General features: G+C 39.4%; 1 protein-coding gene across 8 annotated transcripts in view; it reads left to right on the top strand.

Annotated features, from left to right (window-relative positions):
- The window catches only part of LOC134211005 (tetraspanin-18), a 133973-nt gene that overhangs the window by 57107 nt on the left and 49628 nt on the right, over positions 1-27238 (top strand). For all 8 annotated transcript variants that reach the window (XM_062687516.1, XM_062687512.1, XM_062687510.1 and 5 more), the window contains exon 3: positions 4546-4581. The gene's annotated coding sequence lies outside the window, so the exon portion shown is untranslated. The remainder of the gene's footprint in view (positions 1-4545; positions 4582-27238) is intronic.

Raw genomic sequence — 27238 nt, 5'->3', positions numbered from 1 at the left:
AAAACATTAGCCAATTTTTCATATAGTAATTCTTAACCGATTTTCTCGCAACAAGTTGCATTCGACAGGGGACAAAGCCTTGTTGATCACTATTGAATTTGATAACGATCGACCATTGCGTTTAAAAGTTATTAAGAAAATGGAATCGAACTATATAAGCGCCATGTAAGGTTGGTGTCTTGGCTAAATGCGAGAAAGGCAGTATCACCACTCGGTGAATTAAGTTGGTTTTTTTTATGGAGATCACCTTGGCTGACTTTCAGGCCATAGGGAAGTAGCTAAGCCAAAGGCACTGATTGAAATACACGGCGATTTGATCAAAGCACTGCTCACTAATGTGCTCCAGATCCAAGTTGAAGATATTATCGAAATCTGGAGCCTTCATATTTTTTTTTAAATTTTGACATAGGTTGTCATTTAGAAAGGTGTTATCACCAACTCCACCGAACAGTCGTTTGAAATTTGATACAGATTGTTTGTATGTTGGTCAACAACAGCTTCTTGCGGACTGATGATATATTGCCTCAGATTATAAGAGCGGGGGATATGTTCCGCATAAATCAAAACCGCGTAAAAAACGACTTCACTGAAAACCTATTCTTCGCGTGTTTTCCGACCTTTTTGAAAAACCGCGTAATAAACTTAAAAAAAAACCGCGTAAAACACGGCGTAATTCCCGAATACCGCGTAAAAAAATGACTTCATCGAAAATTTGTTTTTCGCGATTTTCACGCAATCCATCGACCTGTTTCAAATATGGTACATGACCCTTGTGGTACAGATAATAGAATGTGTACACAGAACTTCTGGGTCATCCAAGAAATTCCTGGAATAAGGCCTTTAGATCTACACGCGTAACCAAAAGTTTTTCTTTTTTTTCTTCCTTCCTTAAATTTGTTGTATGCTAGTTGTGGTACAGAGAATAGAATGGACTTTCGAGCTGTTTCGAATATGGTGCATGCTCCTTATGGTACAGAGAATAGAATGTGTACACAGGACAATTTCTTGATCATCCAAGAAATTCCTGGAGTAAGGCCTTTAGATCTACATGCGTAATTAAAAGTCTTTCGACCTGTTTCAAATATGGTGCATGCTCTTTGTGGTACAGAGAATAAATTGTGTACACAGGACAACTTCTTGGTCGTCCAAGAAATTCCTGGAGTAAGGCCTTTAGATCTATACCCGTAACCAAAGGACTTTCGACCTGTTTCAAATATGGTGCATGCTCTTTGTGGTACAGAGAATAGAATGTGTACACAGCATAACTTCTTGGTCATCCAAGAAATTCCTGGTCATAAAAAAAACTAGAATAAGGCTTTTAGATCCATCGATTTGATTTAGATGCGGTAGTAACTATAAATGGCACAAATATTTGGATTCTACGTACTTGAACTGTCGTCAATTCGAAACGTTGTAGTTAGTTTGCCAACTGTCGTCAATTCGAAACGTTATAGTTAGTTTTTTTTTTGGAAAAAATGTTATTTTGATACACATAGTTAAGTTTGTCATTTTATGGTGCTTTATGAGATATTGCGAAAAAAGATATAGCTGCCGGTGGGACTTGAACCCACACTATTGCATCAAGTACACGGACGTATTACAACAGATACGAGAAGATGTTCCATAACCAGCCAATAACGATGGGGTATCAGTCGATTCCCCGTATAGTTAGTTAGTTATAGTTAGTTTGAATCAAACGTGAATACCATTTTGCCAAGTTAATTATACTTAGATTATCAATCGATCGAAATTTCTCAATTTTAAGTTTGAAACACTCTCTGGAAAAAAGGATGCAAGGACGGGAATAACAGATTATAGGGCCTGCGAAATGTCGAACAAACTGGATAACAGGGGTTCTGTTCATAATGTGAATAATTAGTCCGCCATAATGAATTTTAAAATGGCGTCAAAAATCGATTTTTGAATTCTGTTCATCGATCTTGATTGATAGACACCCATATTGCATGGTTTCATTGTTCAGATCACTACGAAACTGCGTAAAACTTGAATTTTGGTCGGCCATCTTGAATTTCAAAATGGCGTCAAATTACGATTTTTGAATTCTATTCATTGATCCCGATTGATAGAAACCCATATTGCATGGTTTTATTGGTGAGATCATCACGGAACTGTTTTAAACTTAAATTTTGGACCGCCATCTTGGATTCCAAAATGGTGTCAAAAATCGTTGAATTCTACTCATCAATTATGATTGATAGACACCCATATTGCCTAGAGATATACAAATGATCTTTGAAACCATCATTCTTGCAAAAAACATTCCATGTGTTTTCCCTTGAAAAAGACTTAATATTTTTTTGAAAACCGCGTGAAATCCGAAATCCGCGTAAAAAACTATTTTTTCTAAAACCGATCAAAAATCAATTCTCACGATTTTCACTTGTTTCCGACCTTTTAGAAAAACGCGTAAATCCTGAAATCCGCGTAAAAAACGACCCCAGTGTATCGTCCTAGCTCTTACGCCGGGCAAACGCATGCTTCATAAGAAAGGATAACATCGATCTTTACCTTAAGCCGAGAAAGGCAGACTTATTCCATACACCATTTCCCTGACGTTTTTCAAAGCAGCTAATTTTGCTATCAGTTAACGATTTCTCTATGTACGCCTCAAGATCTATCTTGTGGAAAAAGAGACAAAAAACGCTTTTCCAATATGATATTATTCATTCCAGCACCATTCTCAGCCAAACAACAAATTTTAAAAAGAAAAGATCAATTATAACAGAAGTCCGCACTCACTTTCGTTGTAAAAAATTATGTCCAATATTCTTCATGTCAAATGAACATTATGACAAATTGTCTAGAAGTGTCTGAAGAGAATTGAAATATTGTTCACTGAAAGCTAGTTTTTGCACCCGTTGCTCTACAATCGTTTCCATGTTCCAAAGCTACAAACAACACCTACTTCTAAAACTTGATAAACAATCAATGCCACATTGATATACACCCAGGTTTTTTTTTACACGGTTTGGTTTTAGTCGTTTGAGACCTTCAGCGTCAACGAAACAATGAGTTAACCCCACCAAAAAATTCACAAAAAATCAAAGAAAATTCAGGGGGTATTTAAAAAGCAGTGGAAGTTCAGGTTTACCGAGAAATTAATGAATTCCAACCGTGTAAAAAAAAACCTGGGTGTACAGCAGTCTATCATGTGCTTTATCGCGGATGCTGCGGTCTGCAATAATGTAATTCTTGTCAGGACTTTCACTTTCCTAGAAACTCTCGCCACGCACCCGTGAAAAGGGACAAATATAAGCGGATATTCGTCGAAGAAGACTTGTGAAAACAGTAAAACAGACGTCACGTCAACCTTCCTCTCTGTAGTCCATTGGCATTAGATGTTGACAACGATCGCAGCATCATCGTTTCAGTCATCAAACGATTCCCTGCATTACTCGATGTTGCACAATTGTTGGTGGAAAATCCGAACTAGGAACGTGCCAGCATAGCAAACCTGCAGCACTATAATAATAAATGATTTATAGTAGGAGTACAAAATGAGCTTTGAAGCTCTTTATAGGTCGACTTTTTAAATTAATCCTTTTAAATAGTTTAAATATATAATTTTATAATTCAGTTAAACCTTTTAAATTTTAAAATCCATTTCACTATGTTTGGAATAAATTGAACCAATTTTTGAACATTTTGTGAGCCCTTTTCCATCGTATAACCTGAGCAAATGTATTTAAGTACTGTTATGATGCTGCTTTTGTTCCCTCACATCTGTTGGTAAAGAAAAGTTGCAAACTCTGTACCGCAACATGGTCATAAAGAAAGCGAAAAAGGAACTATCAAATCACCATAAATCTATCGTGCGCCGTGAGCGCCTGAATACCCCACACAGCCAGACAGTAGCGGTTAGAAATATTTTTCGCATTTTATGTGGACTAACCATGATGATCACCTGTTTGTCGCAACAAGCACGTTCACTTTCCGTTTACCTACTGGTTAGCTTCAAACCTACCTAACGGGGTGTTGAGTGAAGATGCTTCGCTACATAGAAACTCTTCAGTATTAAGTTGGTTGATACTCACGTATGGGAAAGGAACACAAGGCAAAGCGTTTAGCAGCCTGTGAGGGACATTTATTATGTACGAGCAATTCAAAACTCATTAATAAGTATTGATTTCGAATTGGTTTTAGGTAGAAACGATTTGGGAGAAAAGTTAGAAGTGTTTCCTTTAAATAAAAAGATTTTACCGTCCAGGACAACAAGAGATTCAACCGTAATGAAGGCTCATCACAAATAATCTATATGGTCTTTATGAAATTAGAATATGTATAGCAAAGCACTTTTATGCTTGTTCTCCTATCCAGATAAAACTAACTTGCGGTTATCACTAGAGAGTAGTGAGAACACCGGCGGTATTATTGAACGAGAATTGAATAAAATTCCAACTAATATCATTTCAGCTTAAATTATTTTCAGCTGTTCATTCTATAATCAGTTTTCTATTATTTAGAAATTTATTCATAGGTAACAGAAAACATAATCTCAAACGGTATCATTTTTTTCTTTTTCAGGTTGACCAGTACTGCAGCTGCAGTATCTTGTTCACGGTGAGTATTCATTTGCATTTCCTGCTCCTTGGCCACGGGCGTTACATAAATTCGCTTCAAACCTATTACCATTCAACAACACCTCTCTTTCGGACTCTCGAACCAAACCGTTTTAAGTAATTTACTGATGCTTGCTATGCAGAGTGTCAATAGACAACAAACCAACATATCCAACTCGTAAACCCAACTTTGACATAATCTGTATGCACAGCACATGTCTACTAGCAGGGAGATACTTCGTCAATTTCAGTTGAAATGCAAGTACCCAGGTGAGATTATCTTTCGGTATCATCTATCGGCATCTTCTGTTTAGCAGTGTCTTACGAAACGATCCAATCTGTATGTAAGCAACCCTTCACGGTACATCGTGGAAAAGGGCTCCCCGTGAAGAAAGCTAACACCTGACAGCTAACAACATCAAGCAGCCATCATCCCTGCGGCGGAACCTATCGATTCGAGCAATTAGCATATGGGCGCGCACTTTACGACTTTCACGTTCATGACTCAGTTGCCCCAGAGACGTGTTCAATGGGGACCAGTAGTGACCAAGATGACAGAAGCAACCGCGTTTGTGATCATTGGCGTAACTAGAAAAAGTTCTTTGTGCTTTTTGAAAATATTTAATAAAAAAAATTTACATTTACAATGTCACTCGAATATATTACGATTTGTTCTGAATCAGACATAAACTTCAAATCATTGTTTTAGATTGGTGGGTTTACTTTTCCGGTTCTTCGTTACATTACCCAGATTGATCCACCTAGTGAAGATGCAGGCTTTTTCGTGTTAAGCTAAAATACAAACCTCTGTGAACGAAATCATTTTTTTTTGACAGAGCATCCATATGTTAATCCGCGATGACTGATTAGTGCGCGAAATATAGTTTTATCGTTCGGTGCACCGGATCGTCCGCGAAGAGTAATAAATATCTGCTTCGAAGTTTTCAGGTTATCAGCCATTTAGGGTAATAGTTTTGGAAGTAATCCAGAAACCACAAAGACAATAATTTCAAAAAAAAAATAGATGATAAAAAACGCACAATCAAGATTAGGAAATCCTTCGAAAATTCTTTTTCAAATTCTTCCAGGAATACTCACGGTAATTGCTCTAAAAATCCAAAGAAGATACATCTTGAATATTCGCATCCAGATTTTGCAAGGAGTCCACAGAAAATGTTTATATGAATATCCCTAAAAGAATTGCTTTTGATACTTCTTCATAAATTCTTCAGAAAGTTGCTGCAGGAGTTTCTTTGAAATTTCTTTCAGAAATGGAGTTCCTTCATGAATTGCTTCAGCTATTCCTCCAGGAATTTCCCTGGAAATTTTTAGCAGAAATGCTCCACAAATCCATTCTCCATTCACTCCACTCCAGTCTATCCAACTCCTCCGAGAATTCCTTGCAAAATCATCCAGGAATACCAGCGAGAGTTTCCACAAGAGTTCCTCGTAAAATCTTCCAGAAATTCCTCTGGACATTTCCCCAGAAATATTTTAAGTAGTTCAAAGGAAAATTTCCCATGAGTTCCTACGGAAATTACCATCGAAGTTTCTCCGGAGATCTCTTTCTGATATCTTCCGGGAATTCCCCCGGGAGGCATTCAGATATTCCTCTGGAAAGTCCTCCAAAAATGTTTCTAGGAATTCCCACAGAACAGCTCTAACAAAAGCTGAAAAGCCACCTTCGAAAAAAACGAATCAATTATTCTTCATGAAACTAAACGATAGTTTAAATTTACTTGAGATGGAAAAACTTGACTTCGAGACTGGCATGTTCAAGACGGGAATGATCGAGACTTAGTATGCTGAATACATCACAGATTTCAAATGTGTGAAAAGTACTGAGTTATAGCGATGAAAAGTTGTGTCATGATGGATGCTTTATTGTAATATATTCATTTGGTTGACGCTTTCATGAATAAATTATGTTCCATCAGCTTCCATTGGGCACGGCAAATGCTGGGTAAAGCGTACCATTGGTACTTCGCGTACCTGAAGGAATAAAATAGACCCCATCTCGCGGTCCTTAGCCTCTTACCCAGCAACTCCTATCCCTACCTCCCCGCGGTGCTGGCCGGGATACGAGCAACCTTAGGGAAGATCGGGTAACCAACCCTGGTGGGAACTATGGTCGTATGCTGACAGGGAAGGGGGGTTTGCTTCTCTCCGGAGGTACAAATATTACTGAGCGTCTGTTCTCCATGTTAGGAACGGCTCACAACAGCTTCTGTTCTCCAAGTTAGGGGCGACTGATCATCGTCCGAGTGCCAGCGAGGGACCCTAAGTGAAACTGTGCACCATGGTCCACCGGAAATAAGGTGGAATGGTCTTTCGGAAATTTAGGTGGTTTAATATCAGGTACTGCAAGCCAGCTTTTAAAAAACTTACGCAACGAATAATCAACAAGAGAGTACGGATTCGAACTAGGAAAAGGGACTAGCGATTGGAAAATCGGTTCGTGGAACTGCAAATCTCTCAACTTCATCGGGAGCACACGCATACTCGCCGATGTGCTCAAAGACCGTGGATTCGGCATCGTAGCGCTGCAGGAGGTTTGTTGGAAGGGATCAATGGTGCGAACGTTTAGAGGTAATCATACCATCTACCAGAGCTGCGGCAACACACACGAGCTGGGAACAGCTTTCATAGTGATGGGCGATATGCAAAGGCGCGTGATCGGGTGGTGGCCGATCAATGAAAGAATGTGCAGGTTGAGGATCAAAGGCCGGTTCTTCAACTTCAGCATAATCAACGTCCATAGCCCACACTCCGGAAGCACTGATGATGATAAGGACGCATTCTACGCGCTGCTGGAACGTGAGTACGACAGCTGCCCAAGCCACGACGTCAAAATCATCATAGGAGATTTGAACGCTCAGGTTGGCCAAGAGGAGGAGTTTAGACCGACTATTGGAAAGTTCAGCGCTCACCGGCTGACGAACGAAAACGGCCTACGACTAATTGATTTCGCCGCCTCCAAGAATATGGCCATTCGTAGCACCTACTTCCAACACAGCCTCCCGTATCGGTACACCTGGAGATCACCACTGCAGACAGAATCACAAATCGACCACGTTCTGATTGATGGACGGCACTTCTCCGACATTATCGACGTCAGGACATATCGTGGCGCTAACATCGACTCGGACCACTATCTGGTGATGGTTAAACTGCGCCCAAAACTATCCGTCATCAAACAATGTTTGGTACCGACGACCGCCGCGGTAGGACCTAGAGCGACTGAAGCAACCTGATGTCGCCACTGCATACGCGCAGCATCTCGAGGCAGCGTTGCCGGAAGAGGGTGAGCTCGATGGGGCCCCTCTTGAGGACTGCTGGAGTACAGTTAAAGTAGCCATTAACGACGCAGCGGAGAACAACGTCGGGTATATGGGTCGAAGTCGACGGAACGATTGGTTCGACGAAGAGTGCAGACAGATTCTGGAGGAGAAGGACGCAGCGCGGGCGGTCGCGCTGCAGCAAGGTACCCGGCAGAACGTGGAACGTTATAGACGGAAGCGGAGACAGCAGACCCGCCTTTTCAGGAGAAGAAACGCCGCCTGGAAGAAGCGGAGTGCGAGGAGATGGAACAGCTGTGCCGTTCTCAAGATACACGCAAGTTCTATCAGAAGCTCAACGCATCCCGCAAAGGCTTCGTGCCGCGAGCCGAAATGTGCCGGGATAAGGATGGGAGCATCTTGACGGACGAACGTGTGGTGATCGAAAGGTGGAAGCAGCACTACGAGGAACATCTGAATGGCGCTGAGAGTACAGGCAGTGAAAGTCAAGGCAGCGGAGGAGATGACTACGTCAGTTCAGCGGACGATGGAAGCCAACCAGCCCCCACCTTGAGGGAAGTTAAGGATGCCATTCAACAGCTAAAGACCAATAAAGCAGCTGGTAAGGATGGTATCGGAGCTGAGCTCATCAAGATGGGCCCGGAAAAGCTGGCCACTTGCCTGCACAAACTGATAGTCAGAATCTGGGAAACCGAACAGCTACCGGAGGAGTGGAAGGAAGGGGTTATATGCCCCATCTACAAGAAAGGCGACAAACTGGAGTGTGAGAACTTTCGAGCGATCACCATCCTTAATGCCGCCTACAAAGTGATATCCCAGATCATCTTCCGTCGTCTGTCACCATTAGTGAACGAGTTCGTGGGAAGTTATCAAGCCGGCTTCGTTGACGGCCGCTCGACAACGGACCAGATCTTTACTGTACGGCAAATCCTTCAAAAATGCCGTGAATACCGGGTCCTAACGCACCATCTGTTCGTTGATTTGAAGGCGGCATACGACAGTATAGACCGCGTAGAGCTATGGAAAATTATGGACGAGAACAGCTTCCCTGGGAAACTTACCAGACTGATCAAAGCAACGGTGGATGGTGTGCAAAACTGTGTGAAGATTTCGGGCGAACACTCCAGTTCGTTCGAATCGCGCCGGGGACTAAGACAAGGTGATGGACTTTCGTGCCTGTTGTTCAACATTGCGCTAGAAGGTGTCATGCGGAGAGCCGGGTGTAACAGCCGGGGTACGATTTTCAACAGATCCAGCCAATTTATTTGCTTCGCGGATGACATGGACATTGTCGGCCGAACATTTGCAAAGGTGGCAGAACTGTACACCCGCCTGAAACGTGAAGCAACAAAAGTTGGACTGGTGGTGAATGCGTCAAAGACAAAGTACATGCTTGTGGGCGGAACCGAGCGCGACAGGGCCCGCCTGGGAAGCAGTGTTACGATAGACGGGGATACCTTCGAGGTGGTCGAGGAATTCGTCTACTTCGGATCCTTGCTAACGGCTGACAACAACGTTAGTCGTGAAATACGAAGGCGCATCATCTGTGGAAGTCGGGCCTACTACGGGCTCCAGAAGAAACTGCGGTCGAAAAAGATTCGCCACCGCACCAAATGTGTCATGTACAAGACGTTAATAAGACCGGTAGTCCTCTACGGACATGAAACATGGACAATGCTCGAGGAGGACTTGCAAGCACTCGGAGTATTCGAGAGACGGGTGCTTAGGACCATCTTTGGCGGTGTGCAAGAAGACGGTGTGTGGCGGCGAAGAATGAACCATGAGCTCGCCCAACTCTACGGCGAACCCAGTATCCAGAAGGTAGCTAAAGCCGGAAGGGTACGATGGACAGGACATCTTGCAAGAATGCCGGACAGCAACCCTGCAAAGATGGTGTTCGCTTCCGATCCGGCAGGTACGAGACGGCGTGGAGCGCAGCGAGCGAGATGGGCAGACCAGGTGCAGAACGACTTGGCGAGTGTGGGGCGTATCCGAGGATGGAGAGATGCGGCCTCGAACCGTGCATTGTGGCGTCAAATTGTTGATTCAGTGTTATCTGTTTAGATGTTAACTAAATAAATGAATGAATGAATCAGCTTCCATTGAGTTGAACTTTTGTGGTATACCCCTAATTACTATTAACTATTCGCATCTTCTAGGTTGATCACCATTTGTCAAGTAAACAACCTAAGACGCGTATTTTCCCAGTCCGGTATAATTAAGTTAATAAAACCCACTACCTTTCTAGGATTTGCAGTCCAAATATCTCCTGGTTGCATAAAGCCACTATTTAGAAATTTAGATCTACCCTTGTACAATGCATCACAACTGCAAAGCAGATGTTCCGAGGTTTCACGTTCCATGTTACAGAAACGACAGATATCATTAACATTGGGAATTATAAATCTCTTTGATTTAGCACACTTTTCGGCAACCAGCCAATTGGTCATCAACCTCGTTTCGCAAGCTCGTCTGCCTTTTCATTACCTCCAATGCTACAGTGCCCTGGAACCCAGTACAGATTTACGGAGTTCTCTTGGCACACCTTTTGCAATGAAAGAATGCAGTCCCAGACAAATTTTGACGTACATTTAAAGCTACTCAACGCTTTAAGTGCCGCATGACTATCTGTGAAAATACAAATATTTGCATATCTATATTTCCTTTGTACACAGATATTAGCATATTTCATTATAGCAAAAAAAAAACTCCGCTTGGAACACCGTTAGATAGTTTCTCCATGGTGAACATTACACTTTGTTTGCTGAGCAGATAGATAACTAAGATCGATATTCCTGCATAGCATCAGTATCTTTGCTCAGAAGATCGAATGATGGGATAAATTGCAATGCCTGCTTTAACCGCTTGGTTCGCTAGCGTTTCAATTTCACGGAAGGATCACATTCCACGGCAAAGGTCCACGCGTTCAAAAATTGTGTTCAACAAAATACTATAATTTTAAGAACAAACCCAGATTAATCCACCTAGCGGCGATGAAACCTTTCTCGTGCATCGTAAAATGTATTGAAAAATCACATAAAAGCACTTTAGGGGAATAAATCGCATTTTTTATCATATTGCTTGTTTTTGCGTTAATTACTATGCATTACCACAGACACACATATATACACACATACAGACATCACCTGGGTTCATCGAGCTGAGTCGATTGGTATATAACACTCGGGGCACATAACATAAGTGTAACTTCGAAGAGAAGTCGTAGCAAAAAGTTGGCCCCCTTTTGCTTCTCGCCAAAGTTGTATAACTGGTACGGGGAACATCGTTCTGTCATCTGAGAAAAGCGACACGGAACTAAAAAGTGGTATAAAAGTTAAGCCCTGCACGGTCTAATAAATTAACCCAAAATTTGAATCACATTAATTGCATATTATTCGGCGATTCGGTCGCACGAAAAAAAAAGTCTGTTATTTCATTTTGTATGCGGTACGTAGCCGTGTTTCGTTTTATTTTCTCATTGAATTCAATGCATTATGAGATAAAATATATGGTATTTTTAAGGTATTAAAAATGATCAATTTTACCACATTAGGCATCCATTAGGCAACATAAATGTTGTTGTTGAACGCTTGTCACCTCCCCCTTGAGGGGGGGCCGCATGAGACGGGGACAAAAGTAGAAAAGAGGCGAAGATGGCACTGGCTCCCATTGCCCACGTACCCAGAACCGCCAACAATAGGTTCTAACTATATAGGGACCAATTAACAAAAGCACAATACTCGGAATCACCGCAACAAAAATAAAAACATATATTTCACATGCAATACTTACGCTTATTTATGTACTTACGCTTATTTATTAACCTACAGTTTAGTATTTTGTGTGTGTGTGTCAGTGTAAATAGTATATCCCGCGGCGACCGCTAACCGTAGTGTCTGCCCGGACAGACCCAGACTGCTCGCCGGCACCATGCCAGCTGTCCATACCAACTGCCACTCTGGTTCACCATCGCTCTGAGATGCAGCTTGCATAACAGGCTACATGATTATGTAGCGAACGAAAGGCCTGTTAAGGGAATGCCAATGTTATCACTTTCTGCCACTATTGAACCATTTCGGATTTGCTTCAAACATTCAACTCGACCCTTACCGATCTCTAAGCTAAATCAACACTATTCCATCATTGCAGATTACCGGCGCAGGCACAAAACATTGGGATCCATCTCTGTTAAGTGAATCAGATTAGGAATTTGTTCACCATCCCAAGGAAACTATTAACTGCCCTAGGCTTAATGAAACACCCACTATATTGCACCACATCTACTATTTTAGTTCCAATGAATCCAACACAACTTCTGGATAAATGTCGGTCAGGCAATTTCAATATTGTGACACCTCACTTTCACTCGCTACGGGAATACTCGCGCGTAATGTCTGCTTGGCAGTTAACCGACAACTAAGGAGACTGGATTTTACAACTGCCCAAGCTGGTGATCGGCCGTCGCTCATTATCGATAGGTGATTAAGAGTCGGGAGATCATCTCAGAGTGGGGAGATTATCTCAGGGGAGCATTTGGCTTGATATAGGGTTCCAGGTACCTAATTATGGTACGTTTGGTAACCAGTACTACTTTGCTATTAGATGATACTGTGCTCTAGGCACGTGGTTTTTCAACTGCCCTCTTAATTCGAGAGAGTGAGATCTGGCTGTCTTCTGGGGTTTCTGCGACGGCTGTTCTGTTGTGGTGTGTTGTGTTCTGTGTGACGTGATTTACATGGAGATAGATTTTTGTTTCCATTCCGTGCGGCGACTTTGTCAGCTGTTTTGCAGCTATCGCGAGGCCGTCGGACGTGTGCAGGTTACACGCTTTTGAGTTTTATTCAGATCAAGGGCCTATTAAGTTGTTTCATGTTGATAGAAATACATTCTGACCTTGATCTTGACCTGTGCTCTTGAGATTGAGTGAGCATTACGAACACTGGTGAAGTATACAATTTTAATACCAACATTTGAAAAGGATTTTAAAAATAAATTTTTCAAATGATCGAGGATGAACAACACTCTTAAGCGATCACATATCCAAATAATCAATTGAAATAACTATAATGTTTGAAAGCACCCGTCACAGTCTGACTAAGCACCTGCCACTAAGTCAGACTGAGCCCCGGTGACTCATTACAGGAAATCCCATCGTGGAAGCTGGGCTGTCAACGGCGTTTGGTGGTCATCCTATGGAGGAAGTCAGAGTAGACACGACAAAGAAGTTTGACAGTTTATTGATAATAATTATTATTCCTTCACGTGAGTTGCAGTTGTAACCACAGAAATGCCAATAGATTACTAATTTCCAGTTGGAATATAGTGATATAGAAGAAGAAGCTTGCGATGCACTTACGAGATCGACTAATTTACCAAAACCGTCTGCTAAACTATTAGCAATTGTTCAATAGCAAATATTATCATACATCAATATTGTATGTAACACACTGAAATCGGTTTTAACGCGGAGGATATGGGCCGCGTAAATTAAAACAACGTAAAATCCGCGTAAATCCCAAAATATGTCTGAATGACCAGCTGAAATCCCAAAATTTGAGTGAAAAAAATCCCATAAAATGCGATTCGTGTAGAAAAAGCCAATATAGAAAAGACAGACGTAGTTCTACGTCAAAAGAGTAACTTCCTGCATAGAAAAAAACCATTTCGTCTAATGTACTGATTATAAACTCATTTTATTACACACCGTTAACATTTACGTTGTTGTTCATTTAAATTAATACCATAATTGCTTTTCAGTCATGTAACAGTCCAGAATTATGCGGGTTTTTCACGGTAGGAATAATATTAACATAAATACAGTACCCATTAATGGGTTAAGTCATCTCATCGTGTAAGGTTTGATTGTGTTTACTATATTTTTTTCCGTGTTTCGAAAGTGAACTGGTATAATGCCTTTGACATTACGATGTTCTCTATACCACCTCTGAATCTGTACTTGGGTACAACTTTTTGAACCCGAGTTACACATATGTTATGTGCTCGGGGTCTTCTGTCAAAAGTTCAGTCTATAGTCTTTCAGTACAACTTTGTTGTACGACAAAGGCAAAAACACATTTTTTGACACTTATAGTCATTGCATTGAATATAAATAAACGTGAAAAGTGAGAAATATCCACATATCAGTGCTGTATTTGACTGTTCTTATATATGTATAAATACCTCAAATTGTACATTTTTTTAAATAACTGGGACACTTGCAAAATTTGCATAAAAAATATAATCTAATAATCGGCCGTCAGCGTTTCTATCTGGCTCGAGAAGCTATTTTCATTCATTATTGAATATGTAGGTTTTGAAACAAAGCTCGCGTTTCAAAATTAATAATTTAAATTTGAAACAAAAAAATATATTTTACATAATTTAAAATTATTGCAGTAAGTGACACCAAGACACAAAAGGTGGATGTAGAACAGTGATCCCCAAAGTGCGCCCCCCTCCAAGCCTTTTCCTGGGGCCCGTGAAGGATTTCGGTGAAAAAAACTACATGTGGCCCATTGTTAAGCATTGCATGCCAAGAATGGCTTTGTGCCCATTTTTATTTGGGGATTCGATAAGGTTGCACCAACATAGTGGTAGAAGCTTCATATAGAAAGCATGAATCGTAATATTATTACCATGATCAATTAAATTCATCACTTCATGAGCATACTTCTATGTTATTGTCCCGTGCTATAAAAATAGCAAATGCTGTTTTCCCCGCAGATTTAAACGAGCTAAATGTTGAACTTCATGTATGAATAATGTTGTCTTAAACTGCTTCGAAATAAAAAGGCTTTTAATCCTAAAAACAAGTTAGGACTCAACGAAATTCAACAGATAAATTGCTAAATTATTACCTCTTGGAAACACATTGACTATCAACTATCATGTCATCGTACTTTAAGCTACGGTAAATTGAACGAAATCAGGATGTTTTCAAGCTCCGATATTGATAAAGAGAGGGTTTCAGAAAATTCACTTGAAAGGAAAATATGAAAGCAATGTTTTGTTTTTTTAACCCGTCACTATCCCCCACACCAAAGAACTCGCAAATGGAGCCTCTTGGTAGTGGACGCAACGGTCTCAGCTCAGTCTGTGCAGCAAGAAAAAAAACATTTACAACTATAATTATTTCTAACATGAGCTGAGACATAAGCAAAATGCAATTTAAAAAAAAAAGTAAGAGAGTGAGTAGGTTATGACAGCCCAGTGGAACATAATGTTCCTTTTAAGGGAGTCACTTAATCTTAATTACAAATAAATTCAAAAACTACTTCGAATTAAATACCAATAATAACTAAAAATTATAAAGCAACAGTAATTAACAATATCCAAATAGAAAAGGAAAAATAGTTTAAAATACTGGGATCCAAGCATTCTATGAAATATGGTATTTGAAAGGGCATAGATAGGAAATAAAAGTTGATAGAACTTCAAAGGTTTCAATTCAAATTTCCATTTGTTGATTCAAATTATTGACACAACAAACTCTCTTTACTCAAGCTAAAACGAAGTCAGAAAATGTAGTACGGGCCAGTTTTGCTGTTAGTAAGATTTTGACAATAAAATGAAAATACTGACATGAAAAACGTGGCAAAGGTGGCTGTCTCATAAGAGAAATTGATGGCAATTTCGAATGCCAGAGAAATTGGCAGCTTTGACCCAATGCAAGGAACAACTAACGGGAAAACCTTAGGACTGTTAAGACCTGTTTAAAGGAATTTTTTTCTCGTTCAAAAACTTAAGTGACCCCAGGAAGCACTAGTCAATCGAAAATGGTTCAGCAACTCAATGGTGACTGAATTTGGCCATATATAAATTACTGTAATCTATGTGTAACATGTTTGCTGCTCGGGACCTTACGATTTATGGAGCACCAGCAATGACATATGTGAAGACCTCGGCTACCTGTTGGTGGTGTTGGTTTGCGTGGGAGCGCTATCAGATTCGACAAATCGACGTTTGAATCTTTGTTTACAAAAGCAGATAAATCGTTTTGAAAATTTGATATTCAGATGCTGTTGACGGAAATGAAAGCCAAATACGGAGGCCTGCTGTATTATTGCGAATTTCATTGACTAAGCCTTCACGGAACCGTGAAACAACTCACTTTATGGTTCCTTTCACTCAAATCCGCCCTTGCGTGGAAGAAGCCAAAAATAAGTTAAATGCAAAAAAAATCCGGTGAGTACTTTGCCTTTACTCCCGTGTTGAATTTTCACCCACTATGAAGTTTCACCAACTCAAATTTATGTTATTTTCACTCACCCGAGACTATGGTGAAAACAACTCAAATTTGGCTTCTTCTACGGAACAACACACGTTGGGTCGATGCAGTTCTCTTTGTTTATAATATCATTCATGAGAGGGAGTGAGAAAACTACCTAATATTGAGTTCAAAATTTGAACTCCGTACTCAATGTTGAGTTCTTTAAACTTTTCTTTTGGGTTCTTTATTTTTTCTGTGTTGGTACCATGCTTGAGGCATATAAAAACAGACATAACACATTGAATATTAAGCCATTAAATTCTTTGTCGTACACACACTTACAACATTCCTTTTTTTACTAAGTTGGACATACTGATTTCCAAAAGTTAACTCCTAGTGTGCCGCTGTAAACACGCTCGAAGCAGGCGATTCATTTAAATATCGTGTTCAGTTTTTCCAGAAAAGGAAAAAAACAGGCTTATCCACCTAGCAACGATGATGCCTTTCTCGTACATATGTATTGAAAAAATCACATAAAAAAGGTCAAAAAAGCACTTTACATAGGGGTATAGATCGCAGTTTTTCTATCATTTTACTGGTTTTGCATTTTCCATTTTTGCATTGCCATTAAAAAAACGATTTTGAATTGTTTTTTCCACAAAAAGAAACAATGATTTTCCAATAATTTTGGAATGCAATGTCGGATCGGGCCAATTTTCAATAGCAAACAATGGGACCGCATTCCCCGTCGAATGCAGCTTGTTGCGAGTAAATCGAGTAATGCTAAATTCCAAAAAGTGTGTTTACCGTGAGAGACGTTTTTCGCAAGCTGTCATGACAAAGAACTGATTCGGGGGCAATACTCCGAAATAAATCTATTTTAAAATGGTTCAAACATGGGGGGTATTGGTTCTGATGATGCATTTTTTCTGTCATGTGAGTTTCCTAGGACGTCGCGTTTACTCTGACACACAACTAGGAAGCGGTAGAAATGAGCCGAAGAAATAAGCTGCTCCAGGTAAAAGCCCGTCGCTGCTAGAATAAATCAAAGCATTGATTATTCTCATTAAAATCCTAAACAGTCCTTTTCAGGACTATCAATTTTGATCCCATACAATTCCGAGGACCGCTCGATACTGTTCCACCAAAAAATCGCTATAGACACCTCAGATGCAAATAAAATTTCTACGTAGTATTGCTGCTATCAAAGGCGGAAAATTAATTTCTACTGATATCGATATCGACGCGTTTGTTGCGAATGCACTTTTTGCAGTCAGCTGTTCGGTAATTTCTCTTAGCGGGCTTGGTAGTCATATGGCTACTGCTTCTGCCTCATACGCAGGAGGTCTTGGGTTCAATCCCAGGTCCGTTCCATTATCCTATTTTGTATCTTTCTCTATATTTCTCATGTTCTAGCAATCGCTAGAACTGGAAATGGACTTCCATACCGTTTCCATTACTATTCCTATACCTTCAACTTGAGTATTCTAACAGTAATCTGCTAGAAGTGGAAATGAACTTATAGAGCTCGTTTCCTACATCCAATTAGAAATTCCATCAGTTGCCTTCTCCTATCTATCACATTGGCAGCTCGTTAACCAAGACGGACCTCTGCCTCTCGAACCTAACCCAAAAATTCCAACAAATTCCGCATGAACTCGTGGCAAGTGCAGAGGTATATTCGGCTTGCAGTGGGCGAGTGATTGCATCATCATTTCCTCCCCCTTCCCTACATTGACTTGCATTCTGACGTGGCAGGCGCCAGTATGACCTAACAAATGAGATCATCAGTACTTGTACATTGAAGATGTGTGCTAGTCCCAAGCAAACATCTGTTGGTTCCCTGTGCAAGAACAGCTGATCTGGTCATAATGGAGTAGCAACTACGAGCAGTCAATCAAGCTCAAGCTCAGCTGTTCGGTAATTTCTCTACAAATATCTCTGCTGACGCCACCGACGTCATCATTGCTGTTGACCAGTTGCTGCTGAGATTGCTACCGATGGAATCATAATGATTGCATTTTTAGAAATCGAAATATTCATAAAACTGAGGATTAGAACTAAACCTGTAAGTTGCATTAATTTGAATTCTATGCTTGCGATGTACTTATGGGATTGGTTTACCGAAACCGATTGCTAAACTTTTAGCAAATTTTCAACAGTAAGTAATTGTAAAGCAATATTTCAATTTATTGGATATGAAACGTTGACTCTTTCTTGATCAAATGGTCTGAGAAAATTGAAAATCTATCGAAAAACGGCTGAGATGTTAAAGATCGAAGTCTATCATATTTTCTTGACGTTTTTCGATTTTCCGCAATCGCAAAGTGTACCCGGTAGTCCCAAGTCAATAAAATCGTATTTAGTTTTTCTCTGAAATTTTTTTGCCCATTCTGGAAAAATGAAAATTAAACTTTGTAATGGCGTTACCGACTGGATTTGCTTCACTTATTCAAATTTTGGCTTTCTCAGTCTGTTGAATTAAGAACGATTAATTGTATACGTTCCCAACGTTTCGGCCGATTGGTTTTAACTTTTCTCAAGGGTCGTCCTTGAGAAAGGCCAAAACCAATCGGCCGAAACGTCAGGAACGTATACAATTAATCGTTCTTAATTCAACAGACTGAGAAAGCCAAAATTTGAATAAGTGAAAATTAAACAATTGTTTATTTTGAAATCATGTTTAAAATTATGTACCGAATACTTTCTAGTCCAACAGCAGGTGTTGAATCTGAATATTGACCCATGGCTTGAAAAGGTTGAAACCTCTTCTCAACGAGCTAGACTTTACTAAGGAGGTGCAGATCAGCGCTGTTGACTCTTTTAATCTTCCACTGATCTTATGCAGCTCAAATATGTCGTCACTGATCTGCACCCCCTTAGTAGAGTTTAGCTAATGTCTCTTCCCTACTAACCCTTTCAAGAAGCGTTGCTACGCTGATGGTACTAATGGATGTAAATACAACCGAGGTTTGGGTTTTAAATTACAACTCACGTTACAATTACATACTCTCTACTTATTGGCTTCCATCGTGTGCCCTCCGCCGGTGCCCAGCGCCAACTTGAACTCCGTGTTCAACTTTGCCTGGTGTGCCACCATTCGGTGGCGGTAGCGAGGCAAGACTTTCTAAAATCGAACTATAGGATCGTCGTCGGTCGTTGACAAAAGACCGCCGTGACAGGGACCAGTGCATGCATTGGCCGCCACCAGCTGACTAGACCTTCCTCACATAAAGATGGATATTATGCAGATGTGATGCAAGTTTTGCCTTGTGAAAGGGCTTTATCTATCCAACACGTAGCATCGCCTCCGGTTGCACATAGATAAAGTACAAATTGATAATGTTAGTTGATGGCGGCTGAAATTGATAATCAATCACTGTTCACACTTGTCCGAACGGAAAAGGGCCCTGAGGGAACTTGTCAAACTGTGTATCGATTGAAACATATTAGGGTTTTTTTGTTTATTATTACGTAACATTTTATATCATCTTTAATCGTTCGTATTATTATTTCGAATGAATAGGAATAACAGACGACTGGAATTGGTGTTTCAACCAAATATGTTGCTATTATGCGCATAGTCAGTTTATGGAAGCATATTCTGGGAAAATACAATTATATAGTTATTTAGTATTGTAGTTTAGTAGAAAACGAAACAGATTCTCGAGCTTCAATTTTGCCTCTAATTAAATCATATAGAAAGAATTATCTATAATCTTCGTAGTTTCTTAGTGAGTACTTAACTTTGAAAATTTCCGAACCACAGAGTTTATTCGATTTTGGCAAATTTAATTTTACCAATAAAACCATTCTATTTTTGGCTACATCCTCACTGGCCTTAACAATGCAAATTTTCGAAATCATAATAAATTTATTCCAAATATGTGACTTGAATTAGTCTCAGCAAAAATATTAGACAAAACAAAAATCAAACAATGGCGCACGAGTCGTAAAGCAAGCGAGTTCCCAGCCGTACATTCAGGTCAAATTCATCCCGTTGGAATTCCGATTACTTCAATAGAAATAAAGTGGCACCGGGTCATTTGTTTTATTGTGTTCTTTCAATTTAATTCACAACCATTTCAGCAGTTAGGTCCGCCAAATAGCATAAGAAACTATGCAATAGTCAGTTCTTATAGGCAGCGAGTACCCCAGCGCCTACTGCTCTTGTATGCAGGGATGGCATAAACAGTAGAGATGGTGATGAAACGAAAAACTATCTCCGCCCAGAGAGGTGCTTCTCAGCACAAGGGTTTGGTATTCACTCCCACTTTGGCGGTCATTGCCTATGTTGATTACCCACAGGTTTGGGGCAGAATGGTCTAAAACGATCCTGTGATTATTGTGCTATTTAAACTATTTGAACAGTTATTTATGCAACATTGCAGCTCGTTGGCATAAGTTGTACAATAAGTTCTGAAAGATCCCGATTTTAAGGAATTGGATGAACGTTTTTGGTTATTCTGAAAAAATGACCTTGATTTGATTATTCAGGTCTGTAAGGTATTCAAAAAAATGATCATTTATGCATTTGAATATCCACGATTAACTGGTCGGAATCACTTCTTCTTCATTGGCATTACATCCCCCACTGGGACATTGCCGCCTCGCAGCTTAGTGTTCATTCAGCACTTCCACAGTTATTAACTGCGAGGTTTCTAAGCCAAGTTACCATTTCTGCATTCGTATATCATGAGGCTAACACGATGATACTTTTATGCCCAGGGAAGTCGAGACAATTTCCAATCCGAAAATTGTCTAGACCGGCACCGGGAATCGAACCCAGCCACCCTCAGCATGGTCTTGCTTTGTAGCCGCGCATCTTACCGCACGGCAAAGGAGGGTCGGAATCACTTTAATAAAGTTAAAAAAACATTTAACTGGTCGGGGTTCGCACCAAGCGCCTTTTTGACTGACTGGAAATGATTCCACACCAAATCATCCTTATATTTTTTGTTGGATATCCTCAGTCATAGTTTTGAGTGATATCCGGTACGATTTATGATCAATTGAATCTGCTACACGAAAACTTGTACAAGAAAATGGGTGATTTTTCATTGGCGCATGGTGCGGTTCGTCAGAACCAATTGATAATAAGAAATATAATAAAATGTACCATTCTCCCTCCTAACCTAGGTGGAAGCACTAAGATGATAAAACAAAAACCGGCTGTCTCTGGTGGCATGAATCGCGTGGTTCCAACTGCGGAAAAAAGTATTTCAAGACAAATGTGAAATGCCACGGTAGGGTAAAATGACCAATCGGCATAATTACATTAATACAGAATGATATGAACATTGAGTTTTGGAATTCTATCTGGAGAAGTTAACTTACATTTCGACGATATAATTTCTGTGGATTAGAAATGCCATAGATGGCAATTCAATAAAAAATTAAACACGTTGTCTGTCATAGGAATATTTTGGAGTGTCCATAATAGGGAGGCAGAACATCTCGAAACGAAGCATGAGAATCAAATGGAGAGTCAAATATAAGGAAGCAACTTGATATCAGCGGAAAACGTTGAGTAATCGAGTGGTTTATGTATGTATCTTAACGATCTTGTTATTAGATACTACACTGAGTTAACATGTGGTTAATATTCTCGCCTAATAGCAGCAAATGGAAAGTTCCACTATTGGAATGTCCACTATTGGTCTTTTCCCCTTACGTACCTACCGCGTCCATAAGCAAGGTTCCTTTTCAACACGATGGAGATGAATCATGAAATATAGGTGAACTATAATGACATGACAGACATCATTATTGTCGTTGTTCTGCAAATGTGGGCCCTCATGATTGTCAGCATCAATTGTTAGTTCAGACTAATGTTAAGATTCTAATGATGGCAGAATAATGGATACTATTCACTGATCTCAGAATCTTCGATATAAGCTTTAACATTTAAAATCGGCGTAATGAAAGATGCATAAGCTGTACACCTCCCAATACCGGACGCTTCTCAAAACGACATTTGAAGAAGTTCTTCAAACACCATATGTAGCATGTAGCACTAGAGTGATTCAAATTTTGACTTTGTTGCTCCCCTATGCTTAAACGATGACATTTGCCATTTTAATAATCGTCCTAAATTTTAAGCTAATTTGGATGTAATTTGACTGAGCACAAGCATTTTGAAGCTTGTATGAAAATTACTATGAAAACAGTAACTTTTGTGAAAAACTGTTCCCCATCATTGCCCATTAAGCTCTAAAAATGTATGAATACGTTAGCAACATAGGAAATTTAACAAGGGTAAATATCGTCGTTGTTGCTAAACGATTTGATGCTGGCAACAAAAGTTATTATGGAAATACTGAATTGTGGGAAATTCAATTTAACACGTAAAAGAATAACATCAATATCAATAATGAGCAATTCTGTTTTCTTTATAATTTTGCACACAAAAGTCAGATTGCTTCGCAACAACAACTGACTTTCAGCTTAGGATCTATTCTATGATTACGATGCGTTAAATATATTCAAATAGATTCTGGACTGCTTAACGTAACGATCTTTTACATAAGTGGCAATTCTCATAGTAATTTTCATATAACCTTCAAACGGCACGTGCACAACCAAATTACATCCAAATCAGCTAAAAATTTGGGAGGACTATTAAAATAGCAAAAACAATCGTTTAAACACAGGGGAGCGAAAAAGTCAAAATTTGAATCACTCTAATGTAGCACCATGTAGCATCAAACACCATATGTAGCACCATATCTAAAGGAAACTATCTAAAAATATTTTATCTGTATGGATTATTTTTCCCTTTTTTTTAACTAATTTTATTTGCTAATTATCTAATACATGCATTCATCTCTTAGACTAGGTGTTCCGTGTTTTCTTAACACTATCATCCTTACTTGCTATGTCATATTTTTAGTTATTATTAATACATTTCAATTGCCTCTGGCAGTTAAAATTTTTCCTCTGGTTGAATTGAACCATGTAGGAATTACAATGTTTTCAACTTAAACTAAACTTAACCTATTTTATACTAAGGGTACAAGGAGTTAACCGTTGCAATAGAAGATTGCAACGATTTTTGTCTAAAATTGGAAATAATTTTGTTGGACATTTGTTGCAATGTCTCAATATTAGAAATTCTATGAAGTCCATTGGTACTATACCACGGAGGCAACTTCAGAATCATTTTCAGAATTTTATTTTGAATCCTCTGAAGTGCCTTCTTTCTGGTATTGCAGCAACTAGTCCATATTGGCACAGCATACAACATGGCAGGTCTGAAAATTTGTTTGTAAATCAAAAGTTTGTTCTTAAGACAAAGTTTTGATTTTCTGTTTATAAGTGGATATAGACACTTAATATATTTGTTACATTTGGCTTGAAGGCCTTCAATGTGATTTTTAAAAGTTAATTTTTGATCTAGCAGAAGTCCCAAATATTTAGCTTCGCTAGACCAATTAATTGGAACCCCATTCATAGTGACAATATGTCTGCTAGAAGGTTTCAAATAAGAAGCTCTCGGCTTATGTGGGAAAATTATAAGCTGAGTTTTGGAAGCATTCGGGGAAATTTTTCATTTTGCAAGGAGGTGGAGAAAATATCTAAACTTTTTGGCAATCTACTACAAATGACACGAAGGCTCTGCCCTTTGGCTGAGAGACCTGTGTCATCTGCAAACAAAGATTTTTGACACCCTGGTGGTAAATCAGGTAAGTCAGAAGTGAAAATGTTATCTATTTTATAGATTTAGAATTCTGATAGTTTACCTGCAGTGAGCGATCTGATAAATAATTTTGGATCAGTTTAATGATGTACAGAGGAAAATTAGAATTCATCAATTTTACAATCAAACCTTCATGCCAAACACTGTCAAATGCTTTCTCTATATCAAGAAGAGCAACTCCAGTCGAATATCCTTCATATTTGTTGAGCCGAATTAAGTTCGTAACTCTTAACAACTGATGAGTGGTAGAATGCCCATGGCGAAAACCAAATTGCTCATCAGGAAAAATTGAATTGTCATTAATATGAACCATCATTCTATTTAGAATAATCTTTTCAAACAAAAAAGCAAACTGACTGGGCGATAACTAGAAGCATCAGCTGGATTTTTGTCCGGCTTCAAAATAGGAACAACTTTGTCGTTTTTTCATTTATCTGGGAAGTATGCCAATTGAAAACATTTGTTAAATAAATTAACCAAAAAGGATAAAGCGCTCTCAGGAAGATTTTTGATAAGTATGTAGAAAATACCATCATCACCCGGGGCTTTCATATTTTTAAATTGTTGTAATAGTAATAGAATAGTAATAGATCTCACTTCATCCAAATTAGTTCCCAACGAAGGGTCAAAAACATTCTCTTGATTGTGAATTTCTTCGAAGCTCCGTGTAACCTCATCCTCAATTGGACTAGTGAGACCTAGACTAAAATTATGGGCACTCTCGAACTGATGAGCAAGTTTTTGAGCCTTTTCGCCATTTGTTAATAAAATTTTATTTCCCTCTTTAAGCGCTGGAATTGGCTTTTAAGGTTTTTTTTAAGAATTTTCCTTAATTTCCAAAAGGGTTTCGAACTGGGATCCAACTTCGAGACATTATTCTTAAAGTTGGTATTTCTCAGAAAAGCGAAACGTTTTTTAATTTCATTTTGCAAATCTCGCCAAATAACTTTCAACGCGGGATCGCGAGTTCTTTGGTATTGCCTTCTTCTCACATTTTTAAGACGGATCAGTAGCTGAAGATCGTCGTCAATAATAATGGAGCTGAATTTAACTTCACATTTCGGAATTGCAATGCCTCTGGCTTCGACAATTAAATTTGTCAAAGATACGAGAGCATTATCAATATCACTTTTGGTATCGAGAGGAATATCAACATCAAAATTCCTATCGATATACGTTTTATATGAATTCCAATCAGCTCTATGATAATTAAAAGTAGAGCTGATTGGATTATAAATGGCTTCTTGTGAGATTTCAAACGTCACAGGAAGGTGATCAGAGTCAAAGTCAGCATGAGTTACCAATTGGCCACACAGCTGACTTGAATCCGTTAAAACTAAATCAATTGTAGAAGGATTTCGACTGGAAGAAAAACAAGTTGGTCCATTGGGATATTGAATAGTATAATATCCCGCAGAACAATCTTCAAATAAAATTTTACCATTGGAATTGCTTTGAGCATTATTCCATGAACGGTGCTTGGCATTGAAGTCACCAATTACGAAGAATTTTGATTTGTTACGAGTCAGAATTTGAAGATCAGCTTTCAACAAATTCTTTTGCTGCCCATTGCATTGAAAAGGCAAGTAGGCTGCAATGAAGGAAAATTGTCCAAAATTAGTTTCAACAGAAACTCCCAAGGTTTCGAAAACTTTGGTTTCGAACGAAGAAAATAATTTATGTTTGCTACGTCTATTCATGACAATGGCGACCCCACAGGCGCTGTCAAGACGATCATTTCTGTAGATAAAATAATTTGGATCTCTTTCAATGGAGAGTCCTGGTTTGAAATAAGTTTCTGTTATAATGGGAATATGCACATTATGAACTGTTAGGAAGTTGAATAATTCATCTTCCTTACCCTTTAGAGAGCGGGCATTCCAATTTAGAACTTTCACACAATTATTTGGATCCGTTGAAACGGAGTCCGATAACGATTTTTTGTGTGTACTTTATACCAACCTGAACAGCTTCAGGAATGGTATTTGCTTTGAACATTGCATCAATCATGTGATGCAATTGTTCAGTTAAAAAATCAAAATCGGAAGCAGTCATGCTACCTGAATCGGCAACATGGCCATTATTTTCCGTTGGGACATGGGTATAAACCTCATTTTGAGAAGAGAAATTTTGTCTACCAGCAGCGATGTTTGCATACGTAGGTACATTCGAAAAATTGGAATTTACTGAAGTGCTTGCTACCCGTTGACGAGCGGCAAAATTTGTTTGTGAATTGTAGTGGGTATGAATTGCTCGACCGGTAATTGGTTTCGAAATTTGAGCGTTTGAAAAATTTCTACCCGTCAAATCTGGGATCCGATTGGAATTTCCCGTCATCAATTTTGCACGGGAATTCAAAACTTTTTTGCGTGAAGGGCATTCCCAGAAATTGGATTTATGATTGCCCCCACAATTTGCGCACCTAAATTTATTGGAATCTTCTCTCACAGGACATGCGTCCTTGGCGTGAGAGGTTCCACCACAAATCATGCATTTAGCATCCATGTGACAATGTTTGGTTCCATGACCCCACTTTTGGCACTTACGGCACTGGGTGGGGTTTTGGAAATTACCCCCAGGCCTGCGGAAATGTTCCCATGTAACACGGACATGGGACATAATACAGGCCTTTTCCAAACTTTTCATATTATTTAGTTCACTTTTGTTAAAATGAACTAAATAAAATTCTTGAGAAATGCCCCTCTGGGAAGTACCAGAGTGGGATTTCTTTTTCATCTTAATTACTTGGACTGGTGAAAATCCAAGTAATTGAGAATTTTCAATTTTATTCTCATCCAGTGATTTGTCAACACTGGGGAGACCTTTCAAGACGACTTTGAACAATCGCTCAGTTTTGTCGTCGTATGTGAAGAATTTATGGCGCTTCTCAGTTAAATACTGAAGAAGACGTTTGCGATCGTCAAAGGATCCCGGCAAAACGCGGCAGTCACCCTTCCTAGCAATTTGAAATGAAACCTTGATCCCCTGAAGGTTACTCAAGATTTCATTCCGAAAGCCAGATTAATTGGAAAACTATTCCCACAATTTTACTGCTGCAACTTATTTTTGAAGTTTGGAATCAATAATGTTATAGTCGAATACATAGATCTTTTCTGATTTTTCAGAGATGAAAATTTTTGTCACATTTTGGACAACGATCATGAGTTGTTAGCTAGATTATGTAAATGTAGTCCAAAACTAGTTTCGGTATCAGAGCAGCTGTCCCAAGAATCATACATTTTTTTTCATGTGTGCAATTAACAGGAGAGCCCAATAACTTCTTTATTTATTTATTACCAGACTAAGGCCGGAGTGGCCTGTGCTGCACATAAAAGTCTTCTCCATTCAGCTCGGTTCATGGCTGCACTTCGCCAACCACGCAGTCTGCGGAGGGTCCGCAAATCGTCCTCCACCTGATCGATCCACCTTGCCCGCTGTGCACCTCGCCTTC

Source organism: Armigeres subalbatus, chromosome 2 (genome assembly GCF_024139115.2).
Source record: "Armigeres subalbatus isolate Guangzhou_Male chromosome 2, GZ_Asu_2, whole genome shotgun sequence".
NCBI lineage: Eukaryota > Metazoa > Arthropoda > Insecta > Diptera > Culicidae > Armigeres > Armigeres subalbatus.
The sequence above is the reverse complement of the archived record's forward strand: the minus strand, read 5'-3'. Positions and strand labels throughout refer to the sequence as shown.